This window comes from Lutzomyia longipalpis, chromosome 2 (genome assembly GCF_024334085.1).
Source record: "Lutzomyia longipalpis isolate SR_M1_2022 chromosome 2, ASM2433408v1".
Classification (NCBI taxonomy): domain Eukaryota; kingdom Metazoa; phylum Arthropoda; class Insecta; order Diptera; family Psychodidae; genus Lutzomyia; species Lutzomyia longipalpis.
In genome coordinates, this window is record NC_074708.1 from 38,892,450 (window position 1) to 38,906,491 (window position 14,042).

General features: G+C 35.0%; 1 protein-coding gene across 7 annotated transcripts in view; it reads right to left on the reverse strand.

The window, feature by feature from the left end:
- The window catches only part of LOC129791313 (kinesin-like protein CG14535), a 53,638-nt gene that overhangs the window by 37,527 nt on the left and 2,069 nt on the right, over nucleotides 1–14,042 (reverse strand). Inside the window, exon 2 of one of the 7 annotated variants that reach the window (XM_055829415.1) lies at nucleotides 8,933–9,068. The exons of 5 other annotated variants lie outside the window; for them this stretch is intronic. The gene's annotated coding sequence lies outside the window, so the exon portion shown is untranslated. Of the gene's footprint in view, nucleotides 1–8,932; nucleotides 9,072–14,042 lie in introns of all 7 variants that reach the window. One more of the 7 variants, XM_055829414.1, reaches the window with a different exon arrangement.

A 14,042-nucleotide genomic window follows, 5' to 3' on the forward strand; every position in this document is an offset into this window, starting at 1 on the left:
TCCATTGGCGCCACAACACGACGTGTGCAAGAGCGAGATGGTGAGGCCAATTAGAAAATTTTTCCCATAAACAGAATATACCATGAACTCATCAATAAAACTTCTCAACGATTTCGCCTTATCATGCAAGCCATCGTAAAAAGGCAGCATTTATCGTTTATCAGCGTGAAGCGGGAAACATGACCGCAAAACATCAAATTTATAGGTGAATATTAGTGGTGTATTTTGTACCATCGCTCGATGAAGGAATGATAAGAGTGAGAGCAACGAAATTCTTAACGACTTTCCTTCAAGCACTCTCAAGAAGAATATCGCGCGCTTAGAAAGTTTAACGTTATGTATGGAAAAGTTCAAGAGAAAGTCTTTTCTTGGATGATTGTTTTCTTTTGCAGATGTTTGTGGTATTTGGGGAAAAAATCAATCAACAGATAGTGACGGTGATGGTTTATTTATGCAATATTTTATGATTAATTTATTGAAGAGCCCCGTGTCATGTCACTCGAAATCCCATGTTTATCAAGAGTTGATTTTTCCATTTATAAATAAAAGTATTTCACGATCAATATCCATAAAAATTTAGGATTTTGCAATTTTTCTTTATGTTCCAGATAACGTCACGTTATATTCCGGGAAAGGATTGTAAAACAGTGTCTCACGATATGTTGCTACATGTTATGTGACAATAGTAAGAAAAGATCTCAAAAAGACTCGCACTTATGTGCTGTGAGAAAAATCATAAAATATTTTCCTTTCAAGTGCGATGATTTAAGCACTATTCCATATAAAATCTAACTTTTCCCTCGCGCAGACATCTCCTCGGAGGATTCTCTCGAGAAATTCAATGCCCATCTCGAATTTTTTTATGTATCAAATCATAAAAATTTGTGGCTATGAGGGCATCCCATAGCGATTTTGGCACTGTGCGAGAGAGTTAATTTGCTCGCGTATTTTATGGGTTGAGATGAAATATCAGACCACCAGAGTTCATCTCAACAATCAACGATAAATCTCTTAAACTTTTTTATTTCCGTTCCAAACTCTTCTCTTTTGGATTTTCTTCACTACATACATATGTATGTATGCTTTCTTCCTTGCGCTGTACCCCAATCTTCATGATCACGCACAGCAATACATCAATTTGGAGTTATATTTTGAAGGAAATATATTAGAGGGTTATAGAGCTTCTTATTGGTTTTTCTTCACAAATTGAGCACTATATACTTCTTTTTTTTCTTAAATGAATATCACATGTCATCACATGACATTCTTCCTTGGGAAAAAATCCCTCTTCTTTAAGAATGCAGTTCAAGTTTACAATCGAATGCAATTGAGACAAACGTTCAAAGGGGATTTGGCTCGGGAATATTAGCTGGTTCTTTATTTTCTATTTTTGTTGGAGTTTTTTTTTATTTTATTTTATTATTTTGGTGTCTTCTCCGGAGATTTGTGTGAAGGAGCAAATGATGCTGAGAAACATGACAATTACATGTGTTCCATTCAAAAATGCGAAAGAGGAAACGCCTCAATAACATCTCTCCTAAATCATATTTTTCTCATCTCTCATGCACAGACAAAACTTCGGGGGAGGACCTTTTTTGTGCGTGGAATTTCTTTTCATTAAAATATGATATGCCTCATTCGCTGTGGAGCGATGTCTGACATGTCATCTTCTTCATGATGTATTCAAGTGCATCATGTGAATTTTTCACTTGATGGTGTCTTTTGCTGGCTAATTGTACAAATTTTGCTAAATTAATTTTTTTGGCATTCATTAAATTTTACAGTGGAAAATAAAAAAAAAATTATATAGCGTAAGGGAGTCTGGGGCTAATCAAGCCATACAAAGCTTTACGAAGACCACAAAGTTAGCTGGAATGGTTAGAATCAAGTGAAGAAGTAATCCTTTTAGGGTAAGGAAATTAATCAGGGATGATGACAACCAATTGGCTTCATAAAATAAATTCTTCCAAGGAAATTGGGCCTTATTCAGGGCCTAATAAACCCTCAAAATTCGCTTGAATTGAAATCTTGAAAGATTTTAAGGGTTTCTTGGTCGCTGAATAAGGCCCATTGTCATCATTTTTCTTAGACGTCTTTGTTCTATTTCTTTAAGAAAGTCAATCATAACGCGTCCAGTTATAAGAGTTGGTGTCCCACAACGTATAGAAGTTTGTTTATGCGTTGTAATACTATTTGTGAGCAGTATTAGTAGGCAAAGGTGATTTTTTTTGTGAACTTCAGTAATTTGATGCAAAAAAATGGTTATATCTCTGGTTCTATAAGGCCTACAGAAATTTCTTGACTAGTTATGGAAAGGTATTGAAATAAGCTATAATCTGACATATGTTTCGATACATTTCAAGGTCACCACTAGAACACAAAATGGCGGATTTTTGTTTCACCAAAACAGTTTTTGGCATTTTTTATCCTGAAGGAATAGTTCTAGAGATTTCTGATGTTCTAGAAAGTTGTAGAGTTTTGCAAAACCTTTATTTTGCTACCAAGTTGAGCAAAATCGGACAAGCAGTTCAGGAGATATGGCTCTTAGAACTTTTCAAATTCAAGAATTTTTCAAACTGCGATATCTTCTAAACGGCGACATAGATTTTCTTCATTTTCGGACTGGTGAAAGATATTGAGTCAGGCTACAACATATCAAAATTTAAAAGATTTGCCTAATGGGGATTCGGAGATATAGCCCCTTAAAGTTAGGCAGTTTTTGTTTTTGATTTTAGCGCCTCTTGCGGATGTTTTTGGAACTTGAAATGTTCTAGACAGTTGTAGGGCTTCTTGAAACCTTTCATTTGATACCAAGATGATCAAAATCGGTCAAGCCGTTCTCGAGTTATATTGAAAAAACACTTTTTGCTTTAGGCCGCCATATTTCCTAAACCGCTTGACCGATTCCCAAGTATGAATTGTCGATGAAAACGTCTCACTGAGCTCTACAACATACTAAAATTTCAGGCCTCTAGCTGTAAGGGAACTGATTGACGGTATTTCAAAATGGCGGACGGCGGCCATCTTGGATTTTGAAAATGCGAAAAAATGAAATTTTACACCCACATTTCTATAGAAAACTTCAAACCGGAAGTCTCTATCTCTTACCGTTCTCGAGATATAAGGCAAAGTTTAGAGTCCCGGACGGCAGGCCGGACGGCAGGCCGGCCGGATCAAAAATTTTCCACCACCATTTTCGTAATGTGGGATGTCTAAAACGTGCTCATACCAAGTTTGAGCCCGATCTGAGGTGGTCGGTTTTTCCGACGATTACAATACTTGGTGTTGGCCACGAAGTGGAACACCAACTAATATATACATATTTTAACCTTTCTCCAAAAAGATTAAATTTAAATTTATTAATTAAATTATTTTATTTTAAATTTAAAAAATAAACCCACAGAGTAACCCCATAGGACGGTATAATATAAAATTGACAATCCAATTTAGAAGACTCTTCGTTTGTATTTTTACTATCAAGGCAAAATCTTTGCGAATAAGATGAAAATTGTTGCGAAATTTTTCTGAAAGCCATTCAAATTCCTTATCCGTACCATTTTCTTCCCAAGCATAGACCTTCATCAAAATGTCGTGGCATATTTTGTCAATTAAGTTACGTTATGTATGAAAAAGTGTGCCATTGGAAAATGCAAAAATGTTCTAATTTAATATGTCAATAGCAACGCAGAGAGAGAGAGATCGGCAGAATACACACTTAATTTTCGTCGTGCCATATCAATAAATGTCAATACTGTGTACGCGCGTCCATTTCAGCAAGACCATTTGCGTGAAATGTACCCATGATTGGGCCTTTTGATGTTTACAGCTTCGCGGTGAAGATGGCAGATTTAATTATCTTCTGGGTACTTTTTTTTCTCTCTTTTCCTTTTCTGCAAATGAATGTTGTATATACATATATCACAGCATTCATTTGAGCTTTTCATCGACTGATTTGCTCATTTGTGGAGTATATTTATTAATAATTCCTCATACTCTCTCTCTCTCTGTGCGGCATGCTGTTTCCGATCTTTCTAATATGGGAAGGCTTCTTGGGCGACTTTTGGGGGGCTAAGGGAACGACCGTGGAATAAATAAGCAAAAAATCTATATGAAGGGAGCACATGGAAGTTTCTGGCTATGTGGATGGTGGAGTGAAGAGACAAAGACCACGCACATACTACACCTCTACCATCCCGAAGACTCCATGAATGATGTCGAGATATCAAACAAAAACGCCTCGAGAAGACTCCAAAAGTGAGAAATTAAGATAAACAAAATATCTCGTGAAGTTCACAAAAAAAAAGATGCATTTCAATTGCATTTTAGTCTCCGAAAAGGAGTGTTTACGCGGGGAGGATGCGGGGTACTATACACACACACGCACGATGAAGAGTTAATGATGGAATGTTTGCTCTTTCTGCGGGTGTTTTGGGATGAATGATGTGCCAGAAGGCCAAGACGTGCGTAAAGTCAATTAATATGCTCATAGGAAGAAAAGGGAAAATTCAAACTCAAAAAAAACCCTTTGATGTGTATTTTAGGAAATCACATTCAATTGTACGTTAATTCTTTATAACTAAGGTTGGGTCTTTCACTTTTTTTTCTTCTTCTTCACCCATCCCGACAAATAACTCTTTTACTAAACATTTCCAACATCCTACCGTGTTGTTGATAAAGGTAAAGATTCTTGTTTACCCAAAGGGAGCTACTAAAAATCTTTTACATCTTTCCGCAGAACCTTTTTAAACACGAGATTTATTTGCAGATTTTTTTAAAATGAATTTTTACTGAATTTTACATTGAAATAAATATTTTTTGTTAAAGAAAATCAAGAGAATTTACGAAAAAAGTATACTCTATGCCAAAGAATTAGCATTATCATAAAAGACGAAAAAAAGACAATAGTGACGTCATAGATTGCATTTTGTAGAAAATTTTTATTGGCTTTTTTTCTATTTGATCCCAGTGAAAAATCCTTTTCGTTTTTGGCGATTTTGTATTCTTTCGTAATTCTTTTAAAGTTAATGCAGGTCAATTGTTTCATCGAATCTAGTCCCCATCCATATATGCCTGAATAAACTCCTTTTTAAACAATTTACTGTTTGTTTTTTTGATTACTTCTACCTACAGGATTACACATTTCGATTGTTTGCTCAAATTAGGGATTTTTCCATGCAAAAACACGTAAACTCCTTTATTTCAGAGAAATCTTTTGTTACTCCTAACAATGAAGAATGTTTGAATTTTTTAATCAGAAAATTGAATTTTTTAAAATAAAATTCAACAGACTAAATTTTATTATTTTAATGTCTTATCCAACAGAAACTATTCCCCATTGAAAGTCTCAGAGATGTTTGAAGCATTCAGTGAGGGAGCATTTTGAGGATTTTGGGGGGTCAGCAGCAATCTGAAGAGTGAATTCTGGAAATTGGTGGATTCAGTGGCTGTGTGTATTATATATGTATACAATATATATAATAATAGGCAGCAGTTGCATTATGCCAAGAGGCAGATCAATAAATTTTACACAATTTACACCAACTGACCATAAATTTCCGTCTCGATTCGCAGATTGTATCTCTCTCTTTGACTTTTAACGCATTCGCGCGCATTTGGTAAGGGAAGACCGAGGTTCCATCTCACCAGTGGCATGCTTTTACGACTCTCCCAAAAGATCTTTTGATTCTTCTGAATTAAATATCGCATTCGTTGTGACCAGAAATTGGTGAAAAAAAAAAAAATTCGCTGAATATGGTTTATGGGTGAGTTTTCCTTTTCTATATTTTGGCTGATTTTTTGTGCATTCTCTCTGTATTTCTCTTGACTAAACTTTCATTATATTTCCTTTTATTAAACCAACGAACTTTCTGCATAACTCAAATTATTATGGTCATAAGCATTTTATTATTGTAATCGGACACTGTACGATGCATTTGGTGTAATGATGAAAAGGAGTGAAAAATCTCTCCCCCTAATGACATATCAAGTGAGTAAAAATTCTCACATTGTTGAGCCATAATTGAATACGATGTGCATCTTATGTGGAATTTTATATAACATGGCGCGAGGAGACCCCACAATTAAAGCCCCATTGATGCAATTTCTTCTTCATCTCCTTTTGTGTGTGCCCATTCCCGGTCGCCCTCGAAGCGGAGTCGCAATAAAGTGCGCCACATTAAACCGTGTAATTTGAGTATTAATGAGTTCGATCGCATAATCAGCTTATGTCAATGGCGGTAATCAGGAACATTAATCAGTAACCCACATTTTTTCCTTCTGCCAAAAAAAAATACCAAAGATAAGACCTTCCTTTTAAGATTTCAACGAAGAATTGCAACAAGGTGGGTTGAATTCAAGCTACTGGTGTACGTATGCTCTTAAAATAAATAATATGGAAAGCTTTGACAAGCTCTATGAGTTGTTAATCAACATTAGAAATTTACTACCAATTATATGTTAATTGAGGGGTGGTAAATGGAATAAAGTCATAAAATGCTTCTGTCGTAAAATCAAATGCATTTGTGAAGTTTTATTACTCCTTCGGTGACATATTTTGCAACATATAGGAAACTAAAATTTAATAATTATTGACTTTGAACTAGATTTGCAACAAAATTGCATGCAAAAGGCTTTAAAACTCCACTCATATTCTTGTAAATGTTGAAGACTTTATTAATTCTTCAGATTGAGAAGGAAAGAGAGGAAGGAGATAATTAAAATTTTACAGCTCTTTTCTATTAAATGAAAAATTAGCATAGAATCATATTTGATAACCCTTAAAATAAATGATTTTCCAACATTTTCAACTATTGAGAAAGCCTTCGAAAACATCTTAAGAAGTTGAGACATTTCTAATAAATTCTTTCCCTATTTTTTACCAAGAAAAATTAATTTCCACAATCGAAGCTTTTATGCAGAAGCAAACCAATTAAAAGAAACTGAAAATTGAAAGTAAAAATGTTGCAATTGCAATATTTTCCAAGTCAATTAGTCATTTCTAAGATATTGTCATTACAGAAAATGTAATTTATGAAACATAATTGCCAAGTTAGAGACAAAGATTAATGTATGTTCTGTCTAAATTGAAAGCTGTTCACTTTAAATAAGTAAGAATAATCCCACGCAGCGTACAATCATTACAATCAGACACTATACCTTGGATTTTTTCGGGTATATAGTACCTACATAAAAGTCAAGCCGTTGGGTCAAGAGCAATAATATAACCAAAAAGGCTTTTTGGGGGTAATTAATAAGCAAAACCCCGATTAATTAGTTGATTACTTCTGCATTGCGATGACCAAAATGAGGAGGAATTAATTTGTACAGAAGCCATTCGCTTTTGGTACAAATCTCCCAATTCGAACATGAAAATTTAAGCCATTTTCATTCTGAAAGTTTCATTATGCCCATAAAAGGCGGATTGGTGTACAACGGCGGGGTTGGAAGGGGTTCTCATATACCCATGCAATTTAAATTGTTCACTTTGTCACTGGTCTTCTCATTCGCATTGAGATTGTCAATTTATAATTCAAAAAGTGCATATTGTGTGAATTTATGGGGTTCGATAGTGAATTGGTATCTCCGCAAAGAGAACTTAATAACTCGCTGCACTATGCAAGAGGCAATGAGAGATCTACCCGGAGAGATTATACTACATATATATGTAGAAGATAATTGTATTGAAATATATATAAATCACAAATTCAATCGATTAAATATTTCGATGCAATTTAAAAGGATTAATGCAATAATTGCTCGTGAATTGCATAAATTCCAATCTTATAATGTTGCAGGGCGGAGTGGATGTGATTTGATCCACAAAGTGTCTGCAAGGAAATTCCAAAGCAGCACCCGCAATCATCCTACCTCAGCATAAAATCTCTCACTTGCATTTTTGCCATCGGGAGGAGGTTGGAACGGAAAAGAATTCAGAATTACTCCATTAGCATCAATGGTCGTCACTTTTCACGTTTATCATTTGTCAGTTTGTAAACAGTCCGACCATGCCGGAGGCCACAAGGGCAAAGGGGGGCGAAGAGAACCAGAAGAGGAGTCTCTTTGATGCCTTTTGGAAATGAATAACACTTCGTTAGTGTCATTTTCTTTCCATCTCTCCTACACTTGCACAAATCTCGCCCTATTCGCATTTGGAGAACGTAAAAGAGAGCAATTTGATATTCCATTGATATTTTCCAATTCAAAAATTCTATGTCATTTCAATTATTGAAATCCAACTGATTTTGATAAAATTCGTTAATTCTGTATGCATAAAATTGGTAAAAAAAAAATAATTTTAAAAAATTTATTAAAGGGAGCTGCACTTCTTGTGAGGAATTCTAAGAATATTAAAATAGAATTGAGTTTTTATATATTTTTTTTAAGTTAGAATGCAAAAAACTAAAAATGTCAAAGTCCAAATATTATTCTGAACTGTGATAATATAAAGTAATAAAATAAAATAATAAATAATAATTACCCAGAAAAATTCGCGTTTTCAGAGCTTTCGCCACCGTTCGGAGCCTTCTTCAGTGGCTACAGAGAGAAGGAATTTATTTACAAATATTTTCAACAAAAACAAGACAATTTCCAACTCACTCAAATGTCTTGTTTCTGTAAATAAACAAGACATTTAACAATTTCCTTCTCTCTGTAGTCACTGAAGAAGGCTCCGAATGGAGCCGAAAGCTCTGGAAAACGTGAATTTTTCTCGGTGAGAACCCCCTAGATTTAACTGACGTTGGAAAATCACTTCTATTTTTTTTAAATAGTAAATTACATAACTCATAGTCGAGCATACCGCCAAGTCATTTAATTTACTTTTTCTTTGATTTTTTTCCCCGGAGCGAACTACTGTGAATCCTTTTTGGGTGTATCGCGCACACACGGACCACATCAGTCAAAATCCCTCGCCACACAGATAAATTGCACTTACGTCAATCGTATGGAGGTGAGAAAAACAACAGCGAGACTATGGGAGTTGTCACCGGCAAAGAGATATTCCAAGAATGAAAGAATCCGTTGTCGGTGCATCAAAAAAGAGCCCCAAAGTGGAGCGCGTGTTTAGGTTTCTTCTGTTGAATGAGAAAGAGAGAAAAAGAAACATATTTATTTGGCAAATTAATGCGGCAGACGTGGATGCAATAAAAGCTGATAAAATTGATTCTTTATCGATAGATACCGCCAAGAGTATCAATGAGTTAATATTTAACTTTTCACGACTGCCGAATGGGATTTAAATTTAATCGTACTTTGAACGATTAAAGCCATAAAAAATTTCTCAAATCCATTTCCTCATATATTTATATACATATGTAGTTAATGTATGTAGTTATTTTCTCTCCAGTGTTTTCCCTTTTTAACTTTTTTTCGGTGGTTTATAGATGGACTGTTCTGCTAGCTGAAAAAAGCTATATGTGCAATGGTTGGTGGGGAAATTAAAGTGCATTCTCGTGCTTATTGAATTCGATTTGTATCTGAAAGTGCTTTCTGTGTGTTTAAACTCTTCTTGCGATATGGGGTCAAAAGATGCACAAGTGTTCCCAGTCACGATCTAATTGAAATATAGTTATGGAGACAAATTGGTGGAAATGGACAAATTGTTTAAACTAGGAGAAATTAAACATAAAGTGAGAGTAAATTCACATACATATTAAATATTGTGTACAAAAAAAAACTTTAAGTGATGGTGACAAACGTTCGATTTTTTTTCCACCCAAAACCGTCTTGTTTATTTTTATTCTATCCCATACAATTTCCAAGACAATTTCGACATTTTCTCTCTCACTTGAGCACATTTTTTGTGGGCAGCAGTGGAATGGAAAGTGCCAAGATTCATTTGAATAAAATTTCTTGTCGCCACATGCATCATCTCCCAAATATGCTGCGGGACGAGCATAAGTACAGAGGGATATTACGAGACAAAAGTAGCATTAAATGCAGCATTTTACGAGATACCCCTATAGCTCCCTGGGATGCAGACGCATCAGACAAATATATTTGTAGCTTGTGTCGCATTTCCCAGCAAACATTCATATTCACAAACTCACCCTCCCCCCCCCTTTCCTGGACCATTAAACTTTTATTCTTTGTAAAATTTAATTTCTCATAAAAGATCCATAATTTTGATGATCAATATTAGGTAGAAACAGTCATAGAAATAATAGTAGAGTTGATGCTTATGGGGGAGAATTTTGTAGATAAAAATAAGGATAATTTGAGGAGTAAATTCTTCTTTAAATTCATGATTAGAAAGTCATTTATATTATCTATAATTAGAGAACTAACTAGAAAATCTAAATTTTATGCTTATTTTTACATGAAACTTAACAGATAAAACATTATCGCGAATGATTCATGTATTCAAAGAAACCAGAATACTGACGTCATTTATTACATTTTTAGGTAAACTTATGCTGAATTTTTCCATGGATAATCTTAATAAAAAATGAAAATTCTGTTTGACGATTTTCCCTAATTATTTCCTCTGCAAAGTTTATTAATAAAATGTTTTACAAATCTTTGAGGCAAACATCGAAATTTTATCTTTAATCTTTCAATTGTGTCGGTTAGCAACTCTGCAGTGAGTTTCACGTGGGGATGAGTAAGGATGTAGGATTAATTTTCCAATAATTCGCTATTCTTCTTTTGTACGTAAAAACGAGCATGAATAATATTACATTTTGTGACCTTTAACAGGGGCAATTTTAACCTTCTAGCAATAAAATGTCCCAGAAAACCCATATTCCACCATTCACAACCCCCTATTGTCGGAAGACGAGGCAGAATAACATAAAATCAAGACAATGAAGCATCAAAGTGATGATGAAAACACATGGCGCTGCAACCCATAAATCTATATAGAGAGAAACCCTTCGATTGCACTTCTAGAAATTTTATCCCCCTGCCCCTGAAAGGCATGGGTTGCACAACACAATAAAAGAAACTCTCTTCCATAATGGCGTGAAATATACAAGCCATATCGGACCATTTATCCATGTTGATTGTACGGGAAAACAGACAACAGAATACAGGACCATCCCCCTCCTGGGCATGTAAGGGAAATTCCAAAGGGGAGTATATGGAATGCTGCTGCAGAAGTGTTGAGACTCGAGCCTCTTCATCACAATTTCCATATGGACCTCAAGTATGTACGAACGTACAAGAACACGCTCTCTCTCCCCCGGGGTATGGTGGCACTTGCACATGTCAAATGTGGAAGAAACCCAAGAATCACATCCATCGTGACAATGTGAACAAAATGTTCTGGCATTCCGCCCATTCTGACAAATTTTCCCCTCGCAGCATCAGTGAATGGGGTCCCTCTCTTACTTATGTATATAATGCCAAAGAATGGGTGCACGATCCCACCAGAGAGCACTATTATTGACTGTTTTGTGGCTTCGACTTTACATATATCGTAGTCATATTCAACTTTCCACATCATAGTGGGAGATAAGCATCACTAGATAACGACAACCCCGTCATTATTTCGCCAATTCGCATACGATTTCTCCTCTTTCCCCTTTTTCCACACAAACAGAAGGTCTCTCCTTCTGCATACCCTCAATTTATCCCAGAATATGTTCCATTCTTCACCACAGGGCACCTCATTCTCTGTGTGTGTTTGTAGTGAATGTGATGACCTGTGATGATGCTACAAGAAAATTGATTACGTAGCCATTGATAGCTTGCAAATTAACATTATGATTCTTTTATGCAAATCCACGCAGATATTCCCCATATTTGCATAATGTCATCAAGTCATCAGCAACAAATTAGTAATAATATCTCAATTACAACATTCAAGTGTTGCCATCGCAGCAAATGAACTGCGAATAAAACAGTTAGTGGTAATTTATGCGAAGCGAAAATTATATGCTTTGCTGAATGTCTTAGGGATCCTAAATTCCATTTGGAATTAACATTCTACTATTTACGTATTACATGCCCTGAATGCTCTAAAAATCTCTTGAAAAATTAAATAAAATCTTGAGCAATAGTCAAAAGAAAAATATGATAAGACGTTTTAGTTTTTTAATTTTAAAGAAATTCTATATAAAACATTCAAATGAGATTAATTTGGTGTGGCAACTAAACCTCAGTTATAGCCAAATTAATAAGTTTTTGCTGTTTAAATTATATTTTGTAGAAAAAATTCTTAAAAATGTAACAATTCTCGTGTATTATATATCATGATGGAGGCGCCTGGTAGTCAGTCATCAAACAAACTAATTAAGATGGATAAAATTTATCAAACAACTAAACGTCTAAATTTATATTAATGCATGGTATATATGTATATAATTAATATTGAAATTAGATTGTTTGATGAATGACTACCAGGCGCCTCCATCTCAATCTCAAAATTTTATTATAAAAATGATAATAAACGATCCACTATTTAAGACATTTAAATGCTCTTTTTTCGAGTAATTATTTTCCCAAAGAAATATTCAAATTACATCAACTGAATGCCCTTTGATTCCGCATTTCAATCATTCATCTGATATGTAGGTCAGGCAGAAAATAAAAATGAATTGAACACAATTTTAGAAATCTCAAAATTATCATTTAATTCATTTTGAAATCTGTGCTATATATCATTGACCTAAATGTCATTTTTATCAAAATGACAATGTAATCTATACAAAAGCGACCAAAATCTTTCCACCGAGATGTGCATCCCTTCAATATAATTTCAAACAAAATGTACTGAAGGACCCATCGGCGAGGAAACTCTCGAAAATAAGAACCCTGGAGAATTGTGCAAATTCAGATTGTTCAAATGTATATGTAGGTACAGTGAAGAGGATGCTTCTCATAGTATATAGCTATTGAGTTGCTTATTAATTTATATTGTGAAACTGCTGAAGAATGGAAAATATATACGCAATAATATATACTTAAGAGATCGAACGGTTTTAGCTTACACTTCTTATCATTTTTTTTCTTTCTTTTTTTTTGCTTTGTCTGAGCTCCATCCGCAATGAGGGATGGATGATGAAGTCATGAGCTTGAGAGGAGGGAAGGATGGGCTAGCAGAGAGAAAATCAATGGTGAATGGATTGAGGAGGAAGTGGGTAATTGAATACACGATCATAATATGAAAATAATTAAAAAGGGGCAAGATTAAATATCCCCAGAGCATTAATTGTTACCATTTAGGAGGATAAATTCTCAGCGTGATCGAAGTAGAGTGAAAATGTGAGATAGTGCCCCCTACTCACAGAGGCGTATGAATTTTATCAGTATTGGGTTTTTTTTTTGGTATGCCATTCCTCTTGAAGAATTCTTCTATATAATACAACAACAAGTATGTACATTACAGCCACGCAGGGGGAATTTCTTCGTCAAGTGCGGGCGTCTCTCTCCTTATCAAATTGAGGCAAAAGAGAGTGGAAAATGTGATTAAGAAGTAACAGGCCATCAATTGAAAAGGTACAATATTCGTTCCCTCGCATAGCTAACGTATCGTTGTACAAAAAAGCGCACCATCGACTCTTAATCAGTGAACAAATGTGTAATTAATTTGAAATTTTGAAACGAATCAAATTGATTTATGGGACGCACCACAAATAACTAGAACGTCATTTTACGGCTTCCCGCACAAAATTCCCATACTCTCCACATAAGACTCCGCGCGTCGTACAACATGACGCATTTTTCTCAATGGAAGATATCTGGAGCCACGGAAGGGGCGCAGAAGGGGGCGCGAGTGGTGTCCCCCAAACATTTTTTGGGGGACCAGCAAAAATTCATCGCCCATATGAATCGGCAATTATCATAAATTTTCCAACTGCTATAGTCGTGTAATGTAATCCAGTGCCTAAAGGTCAAGTTTGAGAAGTTAATATATAGCGCGAGATAAAGCAATTTACTATTAATCTCAGCCCCACAATGCAATGGGAGAGAAGATATTAAAATGTGTCTGTTTTTCCTTCAGAATCAATGTGAGGGGACTCATTTTGTATGCACAGCTCTACTTCTTCATTTAATTTTCACAGATTTTTTTTTTTTTTTTTTTTTTTTTTGCCACCCTCCCA